The 21,250-nt window shown below is 42.7% G+C and overlaps 1 protein-coding gene across 5 annotated transcripts in view; it reads right to left on the bottom strand.

The window, feature by feature from the left end:
* RPH3AL (rabphilin 3A like (without C2 domains)) overlaps nucleotides 1–21,250 on the bottom strand; it is a 140,552-nt gene that overhangs the window by 52,027 nt on the left and 67,275 nt on the right. The window lies entirely within an intron of this gene.

The following is a 21,250-nucleotide window of genomic DNA, read 5'->3' as shown; positions in this document are numbered from 1 at the left end:
CTTCTAAGACTCTCTATAGCACACCGACGTAACCCCACTATTTATCTCTCTAAAGCTATCTCTGATGTTAAATTACAACTTGATGCTGTTCTTACTCACAGGACAGAGAAGGTGGTTCGTTGGACGCAAGCTACATACTATAAATGGGCTAATAAACCGGACCGGCTCCTAGCTAAAATGTTAGCTCAGAAACAGAGGATGAATCACATCCACAAATTGCAGGTATGTCCTGGGTTATTTACCTCCCACCCTGACCGCGTTTATCAACTTTTCCACTCCTTCTATTCTTCTCTTTATGCTGACCCTTCCCCCCCTTCCTCCTCTAGAATTCAGCAATTTCTAGACTCACTCCCTTTAGCATCTATCTCTGAGAGTGACCGGGCTATGTCGGATAGCCCCATCACAGCCGAGGAGATCAGAAGCAATTCGCCGTCTGAAGCTAGGCAAAGCGTTTGGACCAGATGGCTTTTCAGCTATGTATTATAAGAAATTTCTACTACATCTAGTTCAACCTCTGGCCACATTTTATAACTCCTTATCCGATCGCCAGAATGTCCCTTCAGAATTTCTAGATGCTCTAATAACCCTTATCCCCAAGCCAAATAAAGACCCTACCCTTTCTACTAACTATCGGCCTATTTCCCTAATTAATTTAGATGCTAAGATTCTCACCTCTATCCTTTCTTCTCGCCTCAATCCTCTTCTCCCTCATCTAACCTGCAATGACCAAGTGGGATTCATTCCTGGAAGGCAGGCCCCGGACAATATCCGCAAAGTCCTTGACATTATTAGTTGGTCCAACGCCTCTTCTACGCCGATGATGTTATTGGCACTTGATATAGAGAAGGCGTTTGACAGCCTGTCCTGGGCCTTCCTCTTTGGAGTGTTAGATCGTATGGGCTTTGGAGGCACGTTCACTAAGATTTTACACATTCTTTACTCTTCTCCTTCAGCTTTTCTTAAACTTCCTTCTTCCTGTGCGTCCACAATACCTATTTCCCGGGGCACCCACCAGGGGTGTCCATTGTCACCGGCCCTTTTCGCGCTGGCAATGAAGCCCCTGGCGGCAGCAATACGTCACAATCCCAATATACGAGGGGTTGACATAGCCTCCCACTCTTATAAACTTCATCTATTTGCAGATGATTCTTTGCTCTCACTGACTCACCCTTCGGTTTCCCTTCCCAATCTTTTTCAGACCCTGTCTAACTTTGAGAGAGTGTCTGCCCTTCGAATCAATCAGGCGAAGTCAGAGACTCTCTATTGTAATGTTCCCCTGTCTCAGCAAAAACTCTTGTCACTGAATTTTGGTTTCCCCCCCCCCCTCCCAAGTCACTTGCATATCTGGGCATTAAGCTCACTAGCTCTCTCTCCACTATGTATTCTTCCAACTACCCCTCTCTCTTTTCTGCAATCCGAAATGATCTGTCTAGATGGAACTTTCTTCATCTGTCTTGGTTGAGAAGAATAAACGCGGTGAGGATGGTTGTGTTACCCAGGGTGCTTTATCATTTTCGGTGTCTCCCAATACCCCTAGTTCGCTCAGACCTATTGGGCCTACAGAGAGATATACTTCGCTTTATTTAGAACGGACGTAGGCCAAGGATAGCAAAAAAGATTATGTTTGTACACAAAAGGTCGGGGGGGTCTATCAGTTCCTCATCTTTTTACTTATTATCAGGCAGCCAGGCTAGCGCAACTGATGCTTGTGAATGTTACTAGTGGTCGCCCACAGTGGGTCCAATTAGAATCTGACCTGGTTGCCCCTCATACCTTGCCTACTCTTATGTGGTCCCATACACCTACTCTTCCCAAATTGCACACCTCGGCCCAGATAGTTTTATATTCTTTGGCCCTATGGCGTAGGGTCCGATTTAAGAAAAATCTGCAGTCACCGGTATCTCCCTTGCTACCATTGTTAGGCAACCCCTCTTTCCCACCAGGGTTGTCTCATAATGCGTTCCATTGGTGGACTACCAATAAGTATACTAAGCTTCACGACTTTTTATGCCGCAAACGATTGTATACCTTGGATGAGTTTTTGGCCCATTCAAGGGCACCTCCTTCTGAAATGTTCAGGGTTCGCCAGGTCTTCTCATTTTTTGGGTCATTGTTGCCTAAATCTGGGGAGATTTCTCCAACTACCTTTGAGAGGCTAGCACTCTTTACCCCCTCTAGAACTGGTATGTTATCTCTTCTCTATTCTATGCTTAACACCTTACCGATAGATGTGAAACTGCCTTATATGGTACAATGGGAGGCAGACTTACATTTTTCCCTGTCCCCCCTCCAGTGGAGGACAAGCAGTGAATTCCTTAGCAAGGGTAGCTGGCAGGTTTCTCTGACAGAAACTGCTCTTAAAGTTCTCCATAGAGCTTACTACGTACCGGCCAGGCTTCATGCCATATATCCTGACGTCTCTCCACTATGTTTTAGGGGTTGTTTGGTAAATGGCACTATGCACCACATTTGGTGGTCATGTGCCATTGTGCAAGCGCTCTGGGGATCAGTGGTAGATGTAATTAGAACAACTATAGGACACACTTACCCTAAGACCCCTAAAGCTTGTCTTTTTGGCGTCCGCCCACCTAAGATGCCGAACCAGCTATTTAAACTTTCACAATTCATTCTCCTGGCAACACGTATCCATATAGTGTCTTGTTGGAAGCAATTCCATCTCCATTTAGAGAAAATAATAATAAGGGTAAACGAAATTATGCTCTCAGAAAAGATAGCAGCCATACGTGCTGATACGGTTGCCCTCTATAAGAAGACCTGGACCCCTTGGTTTAACTCTCCGTTTGTTGCGGATATTTCTTATTATGTATCTCTCTAAGTCTGCATAACTGGTCCCATTTTATGTCATTTATGTGACGCATGTATTACCTCATGATATGTAACACTGGATTTATTTTTCCTGTTATTACCTTTTCTTTGTTTAGAGATGGCCATGTAGGCCACTGAATGATATATCTGCTAACTTTTGTCCTTTAATAAAATTAATATGTTTGACACTAAAACTATAGTCTCATGGCTTCACCAATCGGCACCCCTCTTATATGGAGACAGTGTACAGTATACAATTCCTATATGGAGGGCAACATATGTAAATAACATATATGGGGCACAATATATTTATTATTATTTATTATAATTATTTATTATTACAAGTTCTTGCATGCTCAAAAAATATTTTAAGCTCATGAGCCCTATTATTTAAAGGGAATCTGGCAGCATCCAGGCTCTACCCGAGGTGCTGACAGTGTACTGTAGGTGGCTGGTCCCTGGTGAGCATGGTTCCCTTCATCAGTGCGTTTGTGAAGTAGATTCTATACAATCTTGGGTTCTGTACTGTAATCAGTGCTTTGGTGTTTCTGCCACGCTTTGGCAGGCCTTGCCACTACTTTCTCCTCCGTCTTCGCAATAAATATTTTCAGCTGATCAGCCTCTGACTCTGGTCATTACTGCTGTACGTATATGCAATGCTGCTGACAAGGGGCGGCGCACTGTCTTTAGTTACTCCCAGGGGCTTCTTTAGCGCAGGTTCCATAGACCGGAGGAGTTGAGCATCCCAACTGTGGGCAGTGGCTTCAGGTCCTTAACCACCTCCGGTCTACCCCTGTCTAAACAGTGTCTAAAGAAACAGCTCAGCCTGGAAGATCACTGCACCTGTGCAAACTGTAAAGATGGCCCATGGCCCGTGGCACAACAATAATGACCTGAGGAGTTGTGCCAAACCACAACTCCTCTGACTTTTGATTACAGTACAGCACCCAAGATTGTATAGAATCTACTCCACAAACACACTGACAAAGGGAACCATGCTTACAAGGGTACTAGATATGGATCTCTACTACACAAAATTCACAGGCACAGATACTTTGCAGGATACTAAAGGAATTTCATACAAAATTGCAAACAGCACAACACGTTTCCCTGATAAACTGGCCTCTTCCTTAAATGTTTTAATAATTTTAAAGTCTTTGGCATCCTGTGGAGTATCTGAGCCTGCTATACCTGTGAATCTGGTGGAGTGGAGGTCCGTATGAAATACTAACTAAAAGGAAGGCTGCGGTCCAGAATTCCCTTACAGGCACTTGGAGAGTTTTACCTCAGACCCAGGGGCGTAGCTAATGTCTCCTGGGCCCTGGTGCGAGAGGCCAACTTGGCCCCCCCCCCCTCCTTTCACGACCAAGTGATGCTATTGGTGTGTTTATATATTATATATATATATATATATATATATATATATATACATACACACACACCAAGACAGATATTACCAATAACACCAGCATATTGGAAGAAGAGTATTATCACCGTACATATTACCGCCATACTGTTACTGACCAAATCCTGTATACTGACACCAATATTACCAGTAATACCAGTATACAGGAAGGAAACATTACTGCCACACCACAACCACTACCATCACCACCATATTGTTACTGACCAAATCCAGTATACTAAATCACCTCATCCAGTCATATAGAGGTGGCCCCAGCTCTACACAGGCTCTATACACCATATACATTACTGTGCAGTTATATCAGGTGACTCACAGGGGGACGTCTTCTCTGATCGGAGTTCTTCCCTTTTCATCTTCTTCTCCATCTGCCCTGGGCCGTTATGAGAACTTCTCCGAGCCACGAATCCACAGAATCTGCCAGACAGACATATTAGTCTCCTCACTCTGGCACCATCCTCATCTATATACATACTGCACATTTGTATTGGCCCCTTTACACCCTCATTTAGTGTGACCCCCTAATAATATATGCCCCCCTCTGTGTATTCCCTCTCCCTCTATGTTGCCCCCCCAAATAGATGGCCCCTCTCCCCCCATGTTGCCCTCCTTATAGATGGCCCCCTCTCCCCCCACCCTCCCTTATAGATGGCCTCCTCTCCCCCTCCATATAGATGGCCCCCTCTACCCCCTCCCTTATAGATGGCCCCCTCTCTTCTCACCCTCCCTTATGGATGGCCCCCTCTCTCCTCACCCTCCCTTATGGATGGCCCCCTCTCCCCCCTCCTTGATAAATGGCCCCCTCTCCCCCCTCCCTTATAGATGGTCCCCTTCCCCCCCCCTCCCTTATAGATGGTCCCCTTCACCCCCCCCCCCTCCCTTATAGATGGTCCCCTTCACCCCCCGTCCTCCCTTATAGATGGCCCCCTCTCTTCTCACCCTCCCTTATGGATGGCCCCCTCTCCCCCCTCCTTGATAGATGGCCCCCTCTCCCCCCACCCTCCCTTATAGATGGCCCCCTCTCCCCCCACCCTCCCTTATAGATGGCCCCCTCTCCCCCCCCCCTCCCTTATAGATGGCCCCCTCTCCCCCCACCCTCCCTTATAGATGGCCCCCTCTCCCCCCACCCTCCCTTATAGATGGCCCCCTCTCCCCCCACCCTCCCTTATAGATGGCCCCCTCTCCCCCCTCCCTTATAGATGGCCCCCTCTCCCCCCCTCCCTTATAGATGGTCCCCTTCCCCCCCCTCCCTTATAGATGGTCCCTTTCACCCCCCTCCCTTATAGATGGTCCCCTTCACCCCCCCTCCCTTATAGATGGTCCCCTTCACCCCCCCTCCTCCCTTATAGATGGTCCCCTTCACCCCCCCCCCCTCCTCCCTTATAGATGGTCCCCTTCACCCCCCCTCCCTTATAGATGGTCCCCTTCACCCCCCCCCCTCCTCCCTTATAGATGGTCCCCTTCACCCCCCCTCCTCCCTTATAGATGGTCCCCTTCACCCCCCCTCCTCCCTTATAGATGGTCCCCTTCACCCCCCCCCCCTCCTCCCTTATAGATGGTCCCCTTCCCCCCCCCTCCCTTATAGATGGTCCCTTTCACCCCCCTCCCTTATAGATGGTCCCCTTCACCCCCCCTCCCTTATAGATGGTCCCCTTCACCCCCCCTCCCTTATAGATGGTCCCCTTCACCCCCCCCTCCTCCCTTATAGATGGTCCCCTTCACCCCCCCCCCTCCTCCCTTATAGATGGTCCCCTTCACCCCCCCCCCTCCTCCCTTATAGATGGTCCCCTTCACCCCCCCTCCTCCCTTATAGATGGTCCCCTTCACCCCCCCTCCTCCCTTATAGATGGTCCCCTTCACCCCCCCCCTCCTCCCTTATAGATGGTCCCCTTCACCCCCCCCCCTCCTCCCTTATAGATGGTCCCCTTCACCCCCCCCTCCTCCCTTATAGATGGTCCCCTTTCCCCCCACCCTCATAGATGCCCCCCTCTTTCCCCCCACCCTGCAGGCTATTAAAAACAAAACAAAACTTAACTCACCTGACAACGCGCTCCCACGTTGATCCTCACTCCTTCGGTCTGTCCCCGGCTGCTGCGCAGCTGCCGGGGGTGTCGCGTCTTATCCCCGGCAGCGCGCGCATCCCAGAGCTCCATGCGCGCCGGAACCGGAAGTCAGGGCCCAAGGCGCGCAGGGAGCTCTGGAATGCGTGCGCTGCCGGGGATAAGACGCAGCAGCCGGGGGAAGACGGAGTCGGACTCTTGTGACCGCAAGCAAAACAATGCTTGCGGTCACAAGAGTGATTGATCGGGAGGGCCTTGCGGGGCCCTGAGGGCCCCCCTTTGTGGCGGGCCCGGTCGCGGCGGCGACCCCCGCGACCACGGTAGCTGCGCTACTGCTCAGAACTGCATAACCATATCAGGTGAGGGGACTTACTGTTGTACCTCCATTTGGATCCATTTATTTTATCCACGATTCTGCACCACGGAGCGCTGTCTGTATTTTCTTTTCTATGCTCACAAGGGGCTAGCCACTTATGGTACACTGTCAGCACCTTGGGTAGGGCCCGGGTGCTGACAGATTCCCTTTTTCAAATATAATTCAATTGAGCCAGACTCAACTAAAAGATCGGTGATTTAAATAACAGATGTAGTCATACATACAGTTATATCTAGTTATAACAAGGTCCTATCTAAATCTCTTGAAAGTTGAAAGTGCAATGCTATAAAAACAATTTATTCATCCATGTAACTTAAAAAACAACTAATGTGTATTTCCCATCAGCATGTCATACCACATATCCACTTTGCCCTAGGAGGAAGAAAGACAGATCTCCTCCACAGCAAGTTCATGGAGCACTTTCCCGGCTTGCCCTTTATGAAGCAGAAGTGATCTGATTACAAACAGTCGCACAGGGAATAATTATAGCATAATAAGGTCATACAAAGCACTTGCTAGCCTGATAACAATTTTCCTTAGGCAGTCCTGGAGACTTCAATCTGTTGAGTCACTTAAGTAGCACTACTGTCTAGTAGATACCAACTGGAAAGTCAACTGCTAAAAAGGGCCTTATTATTTAGCATTAAAATGAATAACCACATGGCTTTAATATTAAATTTGGGAAAATAAAAACTAAAACAACATGAATTTATATTCCTGATTACCTATCCATTATCCTTGTGAAAAAAAGTTTATACAGGGTGTTGATTAGTGATGAGTGAACATGTTCGTAAAAGTTTGTATGATTGTACGAAAATGAAGCTAATTGTTCGTGTTCGCCGATCACGATCAATTTTCTTGATGATCGGAATGGTTATAATTATCATTTTTGAACATATTCGAACTTGCGAACGTACGCAACTACATGATTTACGCTTTGCGCCTGATAATCTGTACACATGTGCGTAGGCTGAACGCTTGTATAGACGTACGCTTCTACTGTATGTTCCTTATTTGTTCGCCAAACTCGAACACGAACCAATCACGATCATTTTTTTTTATGTTCGCGTTTGTGATCCAAACCGAACATTGGGATGTACGCTCATCACTAGAGTGGATCACAAGAACAATTGTTCAAACAAAGATTCAAATCAGTGCCTAGTACATACCCAATTGTCTTTCACGCTTCTGAACTCAATATATTCGGTAATCTTTAGTAATGAAATCAGATATGCCCAGAGAACAACAGAGATCATATCCATTTTTTTTTAATTTGCCTGTTTTGAGTATTCACCCAAATGTTTGCATAATCCGGGATTAGAGCCCAATTTAACATTTGCGACTTTTTAAAAAGTCACACAAACAGGTGCAGGCCTACAACTGGTCAGTACCGGGGGAATATGCTTGTGCAATTTTTACAACTTTTTACTTACATTCACTATGGCAGTGCTAAGTTTTAATAAATAAGTTACAAGACATTAGAACAAAATACATACCAATCCTCATTAGAATGTTGCACACATTAGACTCCATAGTAAATGTCCCTTATGGTCTTTTTCAACATAGCATAAATGCAAATGAATGTTTCATTGCCACATTAGATAGTATTTCTACACATAACTGCAAATTTTTTTAATTCATTTGGAATTATAAGTTTTCAACCTCCGACATGGAAGGATAAGTTTCTGTGTGCTGTATTGTGTGGCATACTTGTAAGTTAACTTGGTGGACAATTTCAATGAGGTCATCAATTTGTGAAAACAATTGTATCATCCATTGTTATACCAGGAGTCATGACAACCTTTTACAACATTCCGCAATGGAGAAATACTGAAACGCTAAAGAGGCACTCTTGATGGTGAAAACTTTTTTTCTCGCCTTATAGTTTGATCTTAATGTATATACCAAGCTGATAAAGGTTATGACTACTGAAGCATTTATATTGGTAACAGTTCTAAAACATGAGTTGATTTCCTGGATTATTGGATATTGGATTGGAGACATAATGCTCCCATGAGGATTATGTACAGAGCCAGATAAATGTGAATTCATGGAAAATTATGTAATTAAAAGCATTTAATGGCAAAGGAACTTGGTGTGTCATTATATTTTGAAACCTTAATTAGAAATGGACCAAAGAATTCACTGGACATCAGCTGATCTGGCATGTATCCCTGCATGTCTGATCTGAAGATGGGCAGGAGTTCAGCTATACAGGCACCCTTTAATACTGGATTTGGTAAAACTGATTTAAAAGGGTTTATCCAGCAAGGGGTGCCGTTTCCTGCTGAATTTAAATTAATATTTTTAAATATAGAAAAATATATATGTTCAAATGACAGTTCCAGTAGTATGAACTAAGGTAAGACTATTAGCCATAACATAATAAGTGCTTTGCTGGATTTACAACATACATTTTGCAAATGTTTTTCTAGACCCTTTTAGCCTTCTTTTAGCATTTCATCCGTTTGATGTTTGGAATGTTTATGGCAGATTTGTTAATTTTCTAAGGGAATGCAATCTGAATAGAAAACGATGGCTTTAGAAAATCACCCAAAAGACATGCTCCGGAAAGGATCAGAGTATCATCTCATGCTTTGAAGTGGAAAAATCAAAGCATTGCATGGTTATCATCCCTGATATAAGTAAGACCTAGTATGCAACATAGGTTATTGGGTATTTGTGCACTGGTACTACTACTAGAAAGTAACACTACTAGAAAGTACCATGGACATGGATTACATTATTTAATAAATTGTTGAGTCAAACATCACTTTTGCACAAATCAGGGCATCATGACATTCTCTGTCCTGTACGATGAACACCACCCCAGTGCTGCCATAGTTACAGTGGAGTGGGGGGCCCAGGCTTGGTGAACAGCCCGGGGCCTAAGGTAAAGTTAATCCGCCCCTGCATTAAACTGTAATATTAACCCCTTGCCTCCGCAGCCTGTTTTGGCCTCAATGACCGAGCTCATTTTTCATAATCTGACCTGTCTCTCTTTATTTCATTATAACTCTGCAATGCTTCAACGTATGCTCACAATTCTGGGACTGTTTTCTCGTGACACATTGTGCTTTATGTTATTGTATTCAATTAGTCAATATTCTTGGTGTTTTGGGGGAAAAAAGTGCAAAATGTTATGAAAAATTAGAAAAATTAGCATTAGTATGACTTTGAAAATTTCTGCTTCTAAAAAAGTAGGTCACACCACATAAATGAGTTACTTAGTCATATAAGAAATATGTTTGCTATGTGCTGGCATGATTTGGTAAACATATTTTATTTTCTTAGGATGCTACAAGGTTTAGAAGTTTATCAGCAATTTTCACATTTTCATGAAAATTTCAAAAATCAATTTTTTTAGGGACCAGTCCATTTGTGAAGTGAATTGGAGCAGCTTTTATGTTAGAAACCCCCATACGTCACCCCATATTAAAAACTACACCCCTCAAATATTTAATTGAGAGGTGTAGTGAGCATTTTGACTTTACAGTTGTTTGAGGAAAGCATTTCTTATTAGGACATAAAGAATTAAAGATTAGCTTTTTTTCATTAATATTTTCTTTTAGTTTAAAATTTCATATTTCCACAAAGAACATAGGCAAAAATGCACCTCAAAATGTGTAACGCAAATTCTCCTGAGTACAAAAGTACCCCATATGTTGGCATAAACCACTGTTTGGGCATATGGCAGGGCTTAGAAGGGAAGGAGTGTTCTTTTGCATTTTCAGTGCATATTTTCATGGAGCAGTTTCTGGGTGCAACATGCGCTTGGAGTGCCCCTGTAGTACCAGCAAAGTGGACCGCCCCCACAAGTGACCCCATTTTGGAAACTAAACCCCTCAAATTATTCATCCAGGGGTGTAGTAAGTATAAGCACTGCACAGGTGTTTGGAGAAAGTATTTAGCAGTGGGCAATGAAAATAAAAAAAAAATTCCAGTAAAATTCATTTTTGGCTTGAAATTTCTCATATAACAAGAAAGACAAGGAAATAAACAATACAAAAAAATGTGTTCCCCAATTTTTTCTGAGTACGGGGTCACAAACTGTTGTTTGGGCATACGGCAGGGCTCTGAAAGGAAAGATGCTCTTCTCACATATTTTGTTGTAACAGTTTTTAGGGACCATGTGCGTTGGCAGCGCTCCCCATGATACTATTACAGAGGAAACCCCCCAGAAATTACCCGATTTTGGAAACTGGACATCACGTAAAATTCTTCTAGGGGTGTAATGAGCATTTAGACCTCACAGGTGTTGGAGGAGAGTCTTAAGCATTTTGCCATGAAAATTAAAATCTACTTTTTTAACTTTATTATTTTATGCTTTTGCACTTTATTTTATTTTTTCACTTTATTATTTTGTTGCCCTATGGGACTTAACGCTCACTCTCACAGGTAACCATACTGTTACACAACCATACTGTTACACACACACACATCAGGACCCTGTGATAGCTAGTATAACACATAGTAGTTTATCAGTACTGCTATGTGCTATAGCCTGACATTTACAGGTATAGAACATAGCAATTCTGATGTACTACTATGTGTTATACTAGCTATCCCGATGTGTGCAATCTATAGTGGTGACAGGAGGAGGGAGCTCCCCCTGTCACCCATCGGGACCCCTGCACTGACATCGGGGATCCCGATGTGCGGCTGAACCTGCTCATAATCAGTGGAGCATGGCCCCCCAGCGTATCTGCAGATCCGACCCCCCCCCCCGTGAGTACATATAGTAGTATACAGGAGTGACAGGAGGAGGGATCTCCCCTGTCACCCATCGCGACCCTCGCCGCGCGATCGCGGGGTCCCGATGTGTCCCCAAGCTTGTGGAATCATTGCACCAGTAACTGCAGAAGCCTGTGAGATCGCGCCGATGGTTCTGTCTCACACACACTAAGTGACAGCCTGTCAGATGCTGCGGCGCGATCTCACAGGCTTCTGTGCAGTAGTTACTGTAGTGTAGTAGTAGCAGCAGTTACTGGTGCAATGATTCTACAAGCTGGGGGGACACATTGGGACCCTGCGATCGTAACTGCTGCTACTACTACACTACAGTAACTACTGCAGAGAAGCCTGTGAGATCGCGCCACAGGATCTGACAGGCTGTCACTTCGTGTGTGAGACAGAACCATCGGCGCGATCTCACAGGCTTCTGCAGTTACTGGTGCAATGATTCCACAAGCTTGGGGACACATCGGGACCCCGCAATCGCGCGGCGATGTCCCGATGGGTGACAGGGGAGATCCCTCCTCCTGTCACTCCTGTATACTACTATATGTACTCACGGGGGGGTGTCGGATCTGCAGATACGCCGGGGGGCCATGCTCCACTGATTATAAGCAGGCTCAGCCACACATCGGGACCCCCGATCACACTGCAGGGGTCCCGATGGGTTCCGCGGTCAGTACTGACCACGGCATCTATAGGGTTAAACTGACTGTCCCGTCTCAGCTTTGTCTCCTGGCTGTTGCTAGGAGACCCTGGGTCCTGCCGGCACCCAGAAACAGTAAACTTCACTGTGCAATTTTGCACGGTGCTTGTTTACTTTCATGACGTCCTGGGACGTCATGATGCATTAAAGAGAACCAATCATGGCCGAAATTCAACTTTTTTTTTTTTTTTGCTAATTAGCTGTACATTTAAATTTTATTAATATTTGCAAATACACTTAATTATTTTTATAACTGTATTTTTGAGATATACACACTTTACTTTCCTGTCTCGCGCCGGCTCTTTTCAAAAGAGCCGGCGCGAGACAGGAAGCTCCCGTCATGCAGAGTGGCAGCAATGCCGGGGGCGCCCGGCAGTGGACAAGAGGATTGGGTAAAGTATAAGATACAGACTGCAAAGGCAGTCTGTATCTTCATAAATAGACAAAATGAAGATACAGACTGCCTTTGCAGTCTGTATCTTATACTTTACCTCATCCTCTTGTTCGGTACAGCAAGGCCGGCCGCCGCCATCTTGAATATGTCACTTGCGTTCCAGCGGTGGAACGCAAAGTGACGTCATCAAGATGGCGGCACCGGCCTTGCTCCACCGGAACAAGTGGATTAGGTAAAGTATAAGATACAGCCTGCAAATGCAGTCTGTATCTTCATAAATAGACTTCATAAAGATACAGACTGCATTTGCAGTCTGTATCTTATACTTTACCTACTCCTTTGTTCCGGTGCAGTAATGCCGGGGCGCCGCCATCTTGATGACGTCACGCTGGAACGCAAGTGCGTTCCAGCGTGACGTCATCAAGATGGCGGCGCCCCGGCATTACTACACCGAAGAAGAGGATTAGGTAAAGAATAAGATACAGACTGCAAAGGCAGTCTGTATCTTCAGGAATAGACTTAGGGAGAGAGGACCTTTAATAATAGGGACAGTGATTTTTAGGTGATAGGTTCTCTTTAAGCACTGGCATTTCATGACGTTCCAGGACGTCATTTTGGGGCAAGGGGTTAAAAGGGGGAAACAGACGACTTTTTTTTTTTCTTTCAAATCAACTGGTGGTCAGATTTCTCTCCACGACACAGAAACAGCCTCTAAGTTTATAACACCTCAACTACCTCAGCTCTCGGACCTTCAAACCTATCCTTAGAAGCCATACCTCAACTTGTTGTACAACTACCCACCAAGCGCACTTCTTCCCTTTGCCTCAAAATATCTTGAACATGTCTACATTGAACTGTATTAAAATTTTTATTTATATCCTGCACCAGGTGAGGTTTTTTTTGTTTACAGAACTCAGCTGTGCTTAAAGAGACTCTATCAGCACATTTAGGCCATCCTATGTAAGAGCAGCATTAACTAGTGACGGACCAGAATTATGTATCACCTACATTGTTCTGTGCAGCTGGTTCGGAGATATCCTGCTAAATAACATGGACAATAAGTAGTCCTCTCCATTATGTGCATGAGCTCAGTAGTCCTGGATATTCATGACAAGCAGAAAACTTCTACCAGCTGCTGATTGGCAGTTACCTGTGTATGCTGTGTATAGGCCGTCAACTGTCAATCAGCAACTGGAAGGCAGGGGGAAGGGTGCTGTAAGAATCCTATTCTCCTGCATATTAGGAAAACGGCTGAACAGAATGATGTACGCAATATACAGATCTATTCATCATTTCTGTCATTAGTTTATGCTGCCCTTATTTAAGGCAGTATACACCTACTGACAGATTCACTTTAAGATTTCTTTACCATGAGCCAGCTGTATTCATTTAGATTTTTCCCCTAAGGGTCCATTTACACAGAAAGATTATCTGACAGATGATCTGCCAAAAATTTGAAGCCAAAGCCAGGAATGGATTTGAAAAGAAGAAAAATCTCAGGTTTTCCTTTATAACCTGATCTCTGTTTATAGTCTGTTCCTGGCTTTGGCTTCAAATCTTTGGCAGCTCATCTTTCTGTGTATATGGGCCCTAACAGTTAGTAGCTCACAAAGAAGAGGATCTCACAGGATTTTGACCTCACTGTCAAATTAAAAGTAAAACCTATTTTCCTGTGATATTAAGAGAAACTCTGATTTCTTAATTAAATTTGACACGTGGTATAATTTCATATAATGTCACTTTTTGCTCTTTTTTCAAAACAATTAGGTCTTTAAAGTTTATAGAACGCGTTTATTTAGGAAAATGATTGCTTTTGAAATAGTATTTGTATCATTTGATGTGCATGAAGCATTTACTCTAAGTAGCCAATAGATTAGGACTAGAAATAGGCGAACTTGCCAAAAGTTTAGAGTCACACAACTCCGAACAATCAGCATTTGAATCCTAGTGCTTGCAGAAGGTGGATACTGCCTGGGGACTGCCTGGAAAACATGCACACAGCCTATGGCTATGTACTTGTAGCCAAAATCAGCAGTGGAACTGACAGAGAAAAAATATAATGGAAATATTTGCACAGCTTCTGTGTTTTCAACCCACTCATGGTTTTGGTTGGAAAAATACTGACCAAAAGACTGGTGGAAATGTGTGTACATGCCTGTGACTGAATCAATGTTTTCCAGGCAGTCCCTGAGCTGCATCCATCTTCTCCAGGCAGTGGGATTCAAATGCCGATCACTAGGGTTCATGAAACCTGAACTTGAACTTTTCTTATTACACTTGCATTTAAAGGGGTTGGCCACTTAATAGTAAAAAAAACTTTAGTGTACAGTATTAGTAGGTGTACTGACTGTGCTTACTGACAGTAGCTCCCTGTGTATCTCAGAGGGCTAAAAACTCCCCTCCTCCAGGCAGTGGTGCCCTGCTTTGTGGTTATTCTGTCCATAAAATGGCTGACATGGAGGAGCATGTGACCATGCCACATACCCCCAGTGTCCACCACTGAGCCTGTATTTGCCAATGGAGAACACTGGGGGTGGGGCATGGTCACATGCTCCACACTGTCGGCCATCTTAGGAAAGACTCACCACAATGCAGGGCAGCCCAGGGGGACGGGAGTCTGATTTTAGGTCTATGGGGTACACAGGGAGCTGCTGTCAGTAAGGGCTGTGAGAACTAATACTGAACTAATACTTTACATTGAACTATTATACTATAAAATGGGCAACCTCCTTAAATGATTTCTGTAGTAGCCTGGTGGTGTCAAACAGGAGCACTCGGTTAATCTTTTCCAGATTTCTGGTGGGTAACAACATGTAAAACAGAGAAATAGAGACAGATTAAAAAATTATTGGTCCCAAATACAATGCATTTTAAGGTATAAAGAAGATTCCAGAATCCTAGTGACAAAAGTCTGGGGTTTTAAATAAACACTCTCTAAGAACAACTGCTCTAGGCATTGCAGATACCCCTTTGTTATAGACCTCTATATGAAAAAATCAGCACATAGATTTCTGACCTGACCTTTAGCTATACACAGGATGAGGTCATCCCTAAAGTGTCTTTTTATAAACTATACATAACTTTGCTAATAAGGATACTGCAATCCATTTACTCCCTTTTGAATGCTCTTTAGCTTTGCCATATCTTTTCTATATACTGGCTCTCTATGAACATACAAAGGACAAACATTTGTACTGATAAATTATATATCCAAAACATAACATGTTGTATGCTAAACAGAAAAATATCTAAATAGAAAACTTTTTTTTTTTACATATTTTTTTTAAATAATACTAATTTTAAATAATGGACTGAAGAAAATAAACTAATGTAGGCATGTGTTTATGAAATTACATCCACTTATATTGCTTAAGGAAAGTTTACAGGTGCAGATAGAAAACTGTTTAGCTAACAGCATGATTTCCTGTTACTTCACGGTTGCTTTGTTAGGAAATTGCTCTAGGTAAACAAAAGTCTTGTATAACATGAAAATTCAGCTTCTCTCCAGAAAAAATAAAGCAGCATTTAATAATTGCAAACTGGGTGAGGTTATTTGTCACACAGCAGGAAAGAGGATTATAAAAGGATCGCCTTTAAAAATAAGAATGCAACTTACGTTTCACAATCTTCAATGGACGTTTATGTCGGATGGAGGCTGGTCCCACATCTGAGACCGGCACCTAGTGTATCTCAAGATTAAGGGCCCACCAGACCTCACTACCCTGCTTGAGGCCACCAGCAGGGTGTTGGAAAACTGAAAACAGCCAAACTGGTTCTTTCACCTATATGACATGTTTGCTTTAATGCAGTCTACATTACCCATGATGCAAATCCAAAAAACACATCACTCGAATTAATACATGCCAGCCGCCAGAAACCATACGCTCCTCTTACTACACAGGGCTATAGAGGCTTGAAAAAGCCTGAAAAGTTTTCTTAATTTCATATTAATCCGAGTGCCGAGTTCCTTGGATTTGCATATATAGGATTGAGGAATCCGTGATTATTGGCACCGACACCTATTAACCCCTTCCCTCCTGGGCATATTTTCGTTTTTGCGTTTTCGTATTTTCCTCCTTAGGTTTAAAAGGCCATAGCACTCGCATTTTTTCACCTACAGACCCACATGAGCCCTTATTTTTTGTGCAACTAATTGTACTTTGCAATGGCAGACTTAATTTTTGCATAAAATATATTGAAAAACCAGAAAAAAATTATATGCACAGTGAAATTGAAAATAAAACGCAATATTTTTTATTTGTGGAGGTTTTGTGTTTATGCCATGCGCCATATGGTAAAACTGACTTGTTATTCATGTTTCTCAAGTTGTTACGATTACAACAATATGTAACATGTATAACTTTTATATTATTTGATGGCTTATAAAAAATCAAAACCTTTCAAAAAAACTAAATGTTCTTTAAAATTGCTCTATTCCCATGCTTACAGTGCTGTTATCCTTTGGTCTATGGGGCTGAGTAAGGTGTCATTTTTTGCGCCATGATGTGTTCTTTCCATCGGTACCTTACTTGCTTATATGTGACTTTTTGATCCCTTTTTATCACAATTTTTTCTGAATTTGATGCGACCAAAAATGCGCAATTTTGCACTTTGGGATTTTTTTGCGCATTCCTGCGAGATCAGGAATGTGATAATTTAATATTTATGGCGATTACGCACGCGGCCATGTCAAATATGTTTATTTATTTATTTTTATTTATAAAATGGGAAAAGGGGGATGATTTAAACTTTTATTAGGGGAGGGGATTTTTTATTCTCCACCCTGTCTATTCCTCGCCCAAAGCTGTTGTAGAACATCTAGGCTGTGTTCACACATTGCAGTTTCATTGTGTTACTGAATTATTTGCAGTAATTTATGATTTCATTGTGGTCCTACCCATCCACACAGCACTCTCTATTCTCCACCTGTAACACCACACAGCACTGTATTCTCTACCTGTAACACCAGACAGCACGCTGTATTCTCTACCTGTAGCACCACACAGCATGCTGTATTCTCTACCTGTAACACCACACAGCACACTGTATTCTCTCCCTGTAACACCACACAGCACACTGTATTCTCTACCTGTAACACCACACAGCACGCTGTATTCTCTACCTGTAACCCCACACAGCACTGTATTCTCTACCTGTAACACCAGACAGCACACTGTATTCTCTACCTGTAACACCAGACAGCACGCTGTATTCTCTACCTGTAACACCACACAGCACGCTGTATTCTCTAACTGTAACCCCACACAGCACTGTATTCTCTACCTGTAACACCAGACAGCATGTTGTATTCTCTACCTGTAACACCACACAGCACGCTGTATTCTCTACCTGTAACACCACACAGCACGCTGTATTCTCCACCTGTAACGCTGATATTGGAATAAAGTAAAAAACTTTTTTTCTTCTTTTCATTTCCACGCATATATTATGATCAAGCATCTGATCTGATCCTCTCTGCCGTTTAGCATCATTTACTTGTGTTACTTCATCATTTTTGTGAATCCGCTGCAGTCCTGCAATGACACTCCATCATGTGTGAACACAGCCCTAATTTCACTGCACACTTCTGCACAATTGAAGAAATCAGTGCAACACCTGCTTCTGGCTGGTCAGAAATGTTGAATCACTCAGGGGTTTGGGAGATCCAGCCAGGCCTCCTGGGACATCACGCCCTGCCCCGTCTGCATCATCAGCCTAATCTCAGCAAAGACACACAATGAGAGACAGAGGCATGGAAGATTTGTCTCCTAAGGGGGAGAGCAGAAGGAGCAGGAGACAATGTGGATTTGCACTGGGGCCATTATTCTTCACTTCCTGGATTTCTATCAGCTACCAGTGTGGCAGAACCATAAAGATACGGTAATACATTGTATGGACACATGTATTTAACTTTTAATGCAATTTTAATAGAAAACAAGTTTACCTTATCCGGAGTTCCCCTTTAACCCATTAGTGACCGCTAATACACCTTTTTATTGACCAAAGAACTAAGCCTTATTCTTATACATACGCTTTTTTACTGACCTATTGATTTAAGTACATGCTGCGCTTCTGTGTCCGCACCACTGGAGATCAACTGTCAGTGTGACAGCTGGACTCCCACTGTAACTACCCAAAGCAGAGTCCTCCCCTCTGAGTTGTTTAAACTATTAAATGCTGCTGTCAAACCCCTCCCCCCCATGATAAAATGAAGGTTTATGCTCCATACAAAATAAATTGTTACATAAAAAAACTATACGTTTGGTATTGCCATGTAAGTAATGACCCAAGCTATAAAATTCTACTATCATTTATACTGCCTGATTCACACTGTAAAGAATATTTTAAAAATCAGCGCCAGAATTGCTTTATTTTGTCAGCCTGCCTCAAAAAAAACATAAAAGAGATCATATAAAATTGGTATCAATAAAAACGATACCTCTTCCCATAAATCATGATCCCCCAAACAGCTATGTCACAAGAAAATAGTTTCTACAGTGCCAAAGTGGTAATAGTTAAAAAAAACACTATGCAAATTTGTTATCGCTGTACTCGGAGTGATCCAGAGAATACATTTATTATGTTATATTTATTGCACGCTGAATAGTGCAAGCTTAATACTAGGGATGGTCCGAATCTTCCGAGGTTCGGGTTCGTATGAACCCGAACGCTCGGCATCAGATTCCTGCTGTCTGCCCGCTCCGTGCAGCGGGTGGAGACAGCAGGAAGATTGCCTGGAAAACTGGGATACGTCTATGGCTATGGCTGTATCCCAGTTTTCCAGGCGGTCCTCCCGCTGTATCCACCCTCTCCATTCAGAGAATCATTGCAGAGAGTTCGGGTTCGTACGAACCTAAACCGAAACAGGTTCAGACCATCCCTACTTAATATTAAAAATAAAATTACATTTTTGGCCTTATATGGCTATGTGGACAAAAATAAAATGGTATGACTCTTGGAAGGCTGGCTCTAATATCAAAATCTAGTTTTCCTCTGTTTGTAGCTCTTTTTTTTCTAGTGTTTTAGTGTTTTATTTACTAGAAAATAATTAGGTTAATCATTTTATTTTCTGTAAGGATGACAAGCTGCGAGTCATTATAAAGGGTTAATCACTAAGGAGGATATGAGACACCTTGCTCAAAAGCCAAAAACGAACAGACAGGCAATCTATTTCATGTCCATGAAATGATGAAGTGTCCATTTCAAACTGAAGATTAGTACTGCTTCTAGAGTGAACAAATTCTTTCCCGATGACTAAGATGCATCAGTCTCCTCTCAGATTTGCTGTTTTGTAATAAACATGGTTTCCAATATACAGTATTATGGCTGTGATACTGACTGGCACCAAACTGGCATTATTGTAGGTTAGCATAAAAGCTAATAACAAACTGTAAAATTGGCCGCCATTTAACGGCAAATAATGACCGTTATTTTCAGTGTTTTTAATCCGATACTGTTTTTGGTTGAAAATACTGAGCAAAAATACTGTGTGTGAACATAGCCTTAGGGCCCTATTACATGGGACGATTATCGAGCAAAAAATCGTTGTATCGTTCGAATTTAAACGATAATGGTTCTGTGTAATTGCAGGCAACGATCAAAAAATCGTTCGTATGTTGTTGATCGTTGGTTTAGATCTGAATCTAAAATTATTGTTCGCTGTAATTCCACATTTATTCGCTGAAGTTCCGCATTTGTTCACTAATCGTTCAGTGTAATTTTCATTGTTCATTGTTTTGCTGGGATCAGAAGGAATAAATGATCATAGCAACGATCGTAACTAACGATCGTATCTAATGATTATCATTCTGAGTAATATGGTGAACGATTAAAGGTTAACGATAAACAATCGCGTTTGCGATTGTTTATCGTTAGTCGTTAAAAATCTCTCTGTGTAATAAGACCCTTAGGCATTTTTTCCTGTTACACCTCTCTGCCATTCTTTGGCTTTCCGGTGCCACAGTAACATATCGGTTTTAGTGCATTCTCTACATTGTACTAATGTCATATCTAACCTTATATACACATTTTCCATACAAAGTACATCATTTAAATAAATACCTGTATGATCCACTGGTATAGGAAGTAAACCTATGTACTGTACAATACAGCACACTGTATAAAAAAATTACATCCTCTCTAAGAACCTAGTAGATTACACATTTTTGCTTCACAAAAATGGGTCAACTTGTACACTCCATGCCGAGATGAGTCAAAGCAGTACTTAAAGGGGTATTCCAAGTTAACATAGTCTATCCCCTATCCACAGGAGCTGCCAATGGTAGCCAGGCATTATTCTCAACTAACTTCAGCAGCTGAATGGAGAGCAGCATGCATACGTGACTCAGTCCTCCTCTCAAGACAAAGACTCAAAGCCCCGTTCTGGACATTACAGAGGTCAAGCAGTTCCCATATTAGTAAGTAACATACTAATAGTCAGTATGTCCTGCATCACTATTATTATTACTTACAGCATTTAAATAAAAGTATACTCATTTCTTGCAACTCTGGATATAAATTCCCCAATTTCTTTATTTTAAATTATTAACCACTGATTACATTCTGACAGCAGGTTTACACTGTCCTATCTGAGGGCGACAAACGTGACTGACACTATGATCCTATGGATGTATTGCTAGCTAATTGTTCTTAGAGCTTTCAATTCTGGTGTCCTTAAACTACCAAATTATTCAGTAGGTATAACATTTTCCACAAATTAAAATAGAAGACG

This window comes from Dendropsophus ebraccatus, chromosome 5, assembly GCF_027789765.1.
Source record: "Dendropsophus ebraccatus isolate aDenEbr1 chromosome 5, aDenEbr1.pat, whole genome shotgun sequence".
Taxonomy (NCBI): domain Eukaryota; kingdom Metazoa; phylum Chordata; class Amphibia; order Anura; family Hylidae; genus Dendropsophus; species Dendropsophus ebraccatus.
The sequence above is the reverse complement of the archived record's forward strand: the minus strand, read 5'-3'. Positions and strand labels throughout refer to the sequence as shown.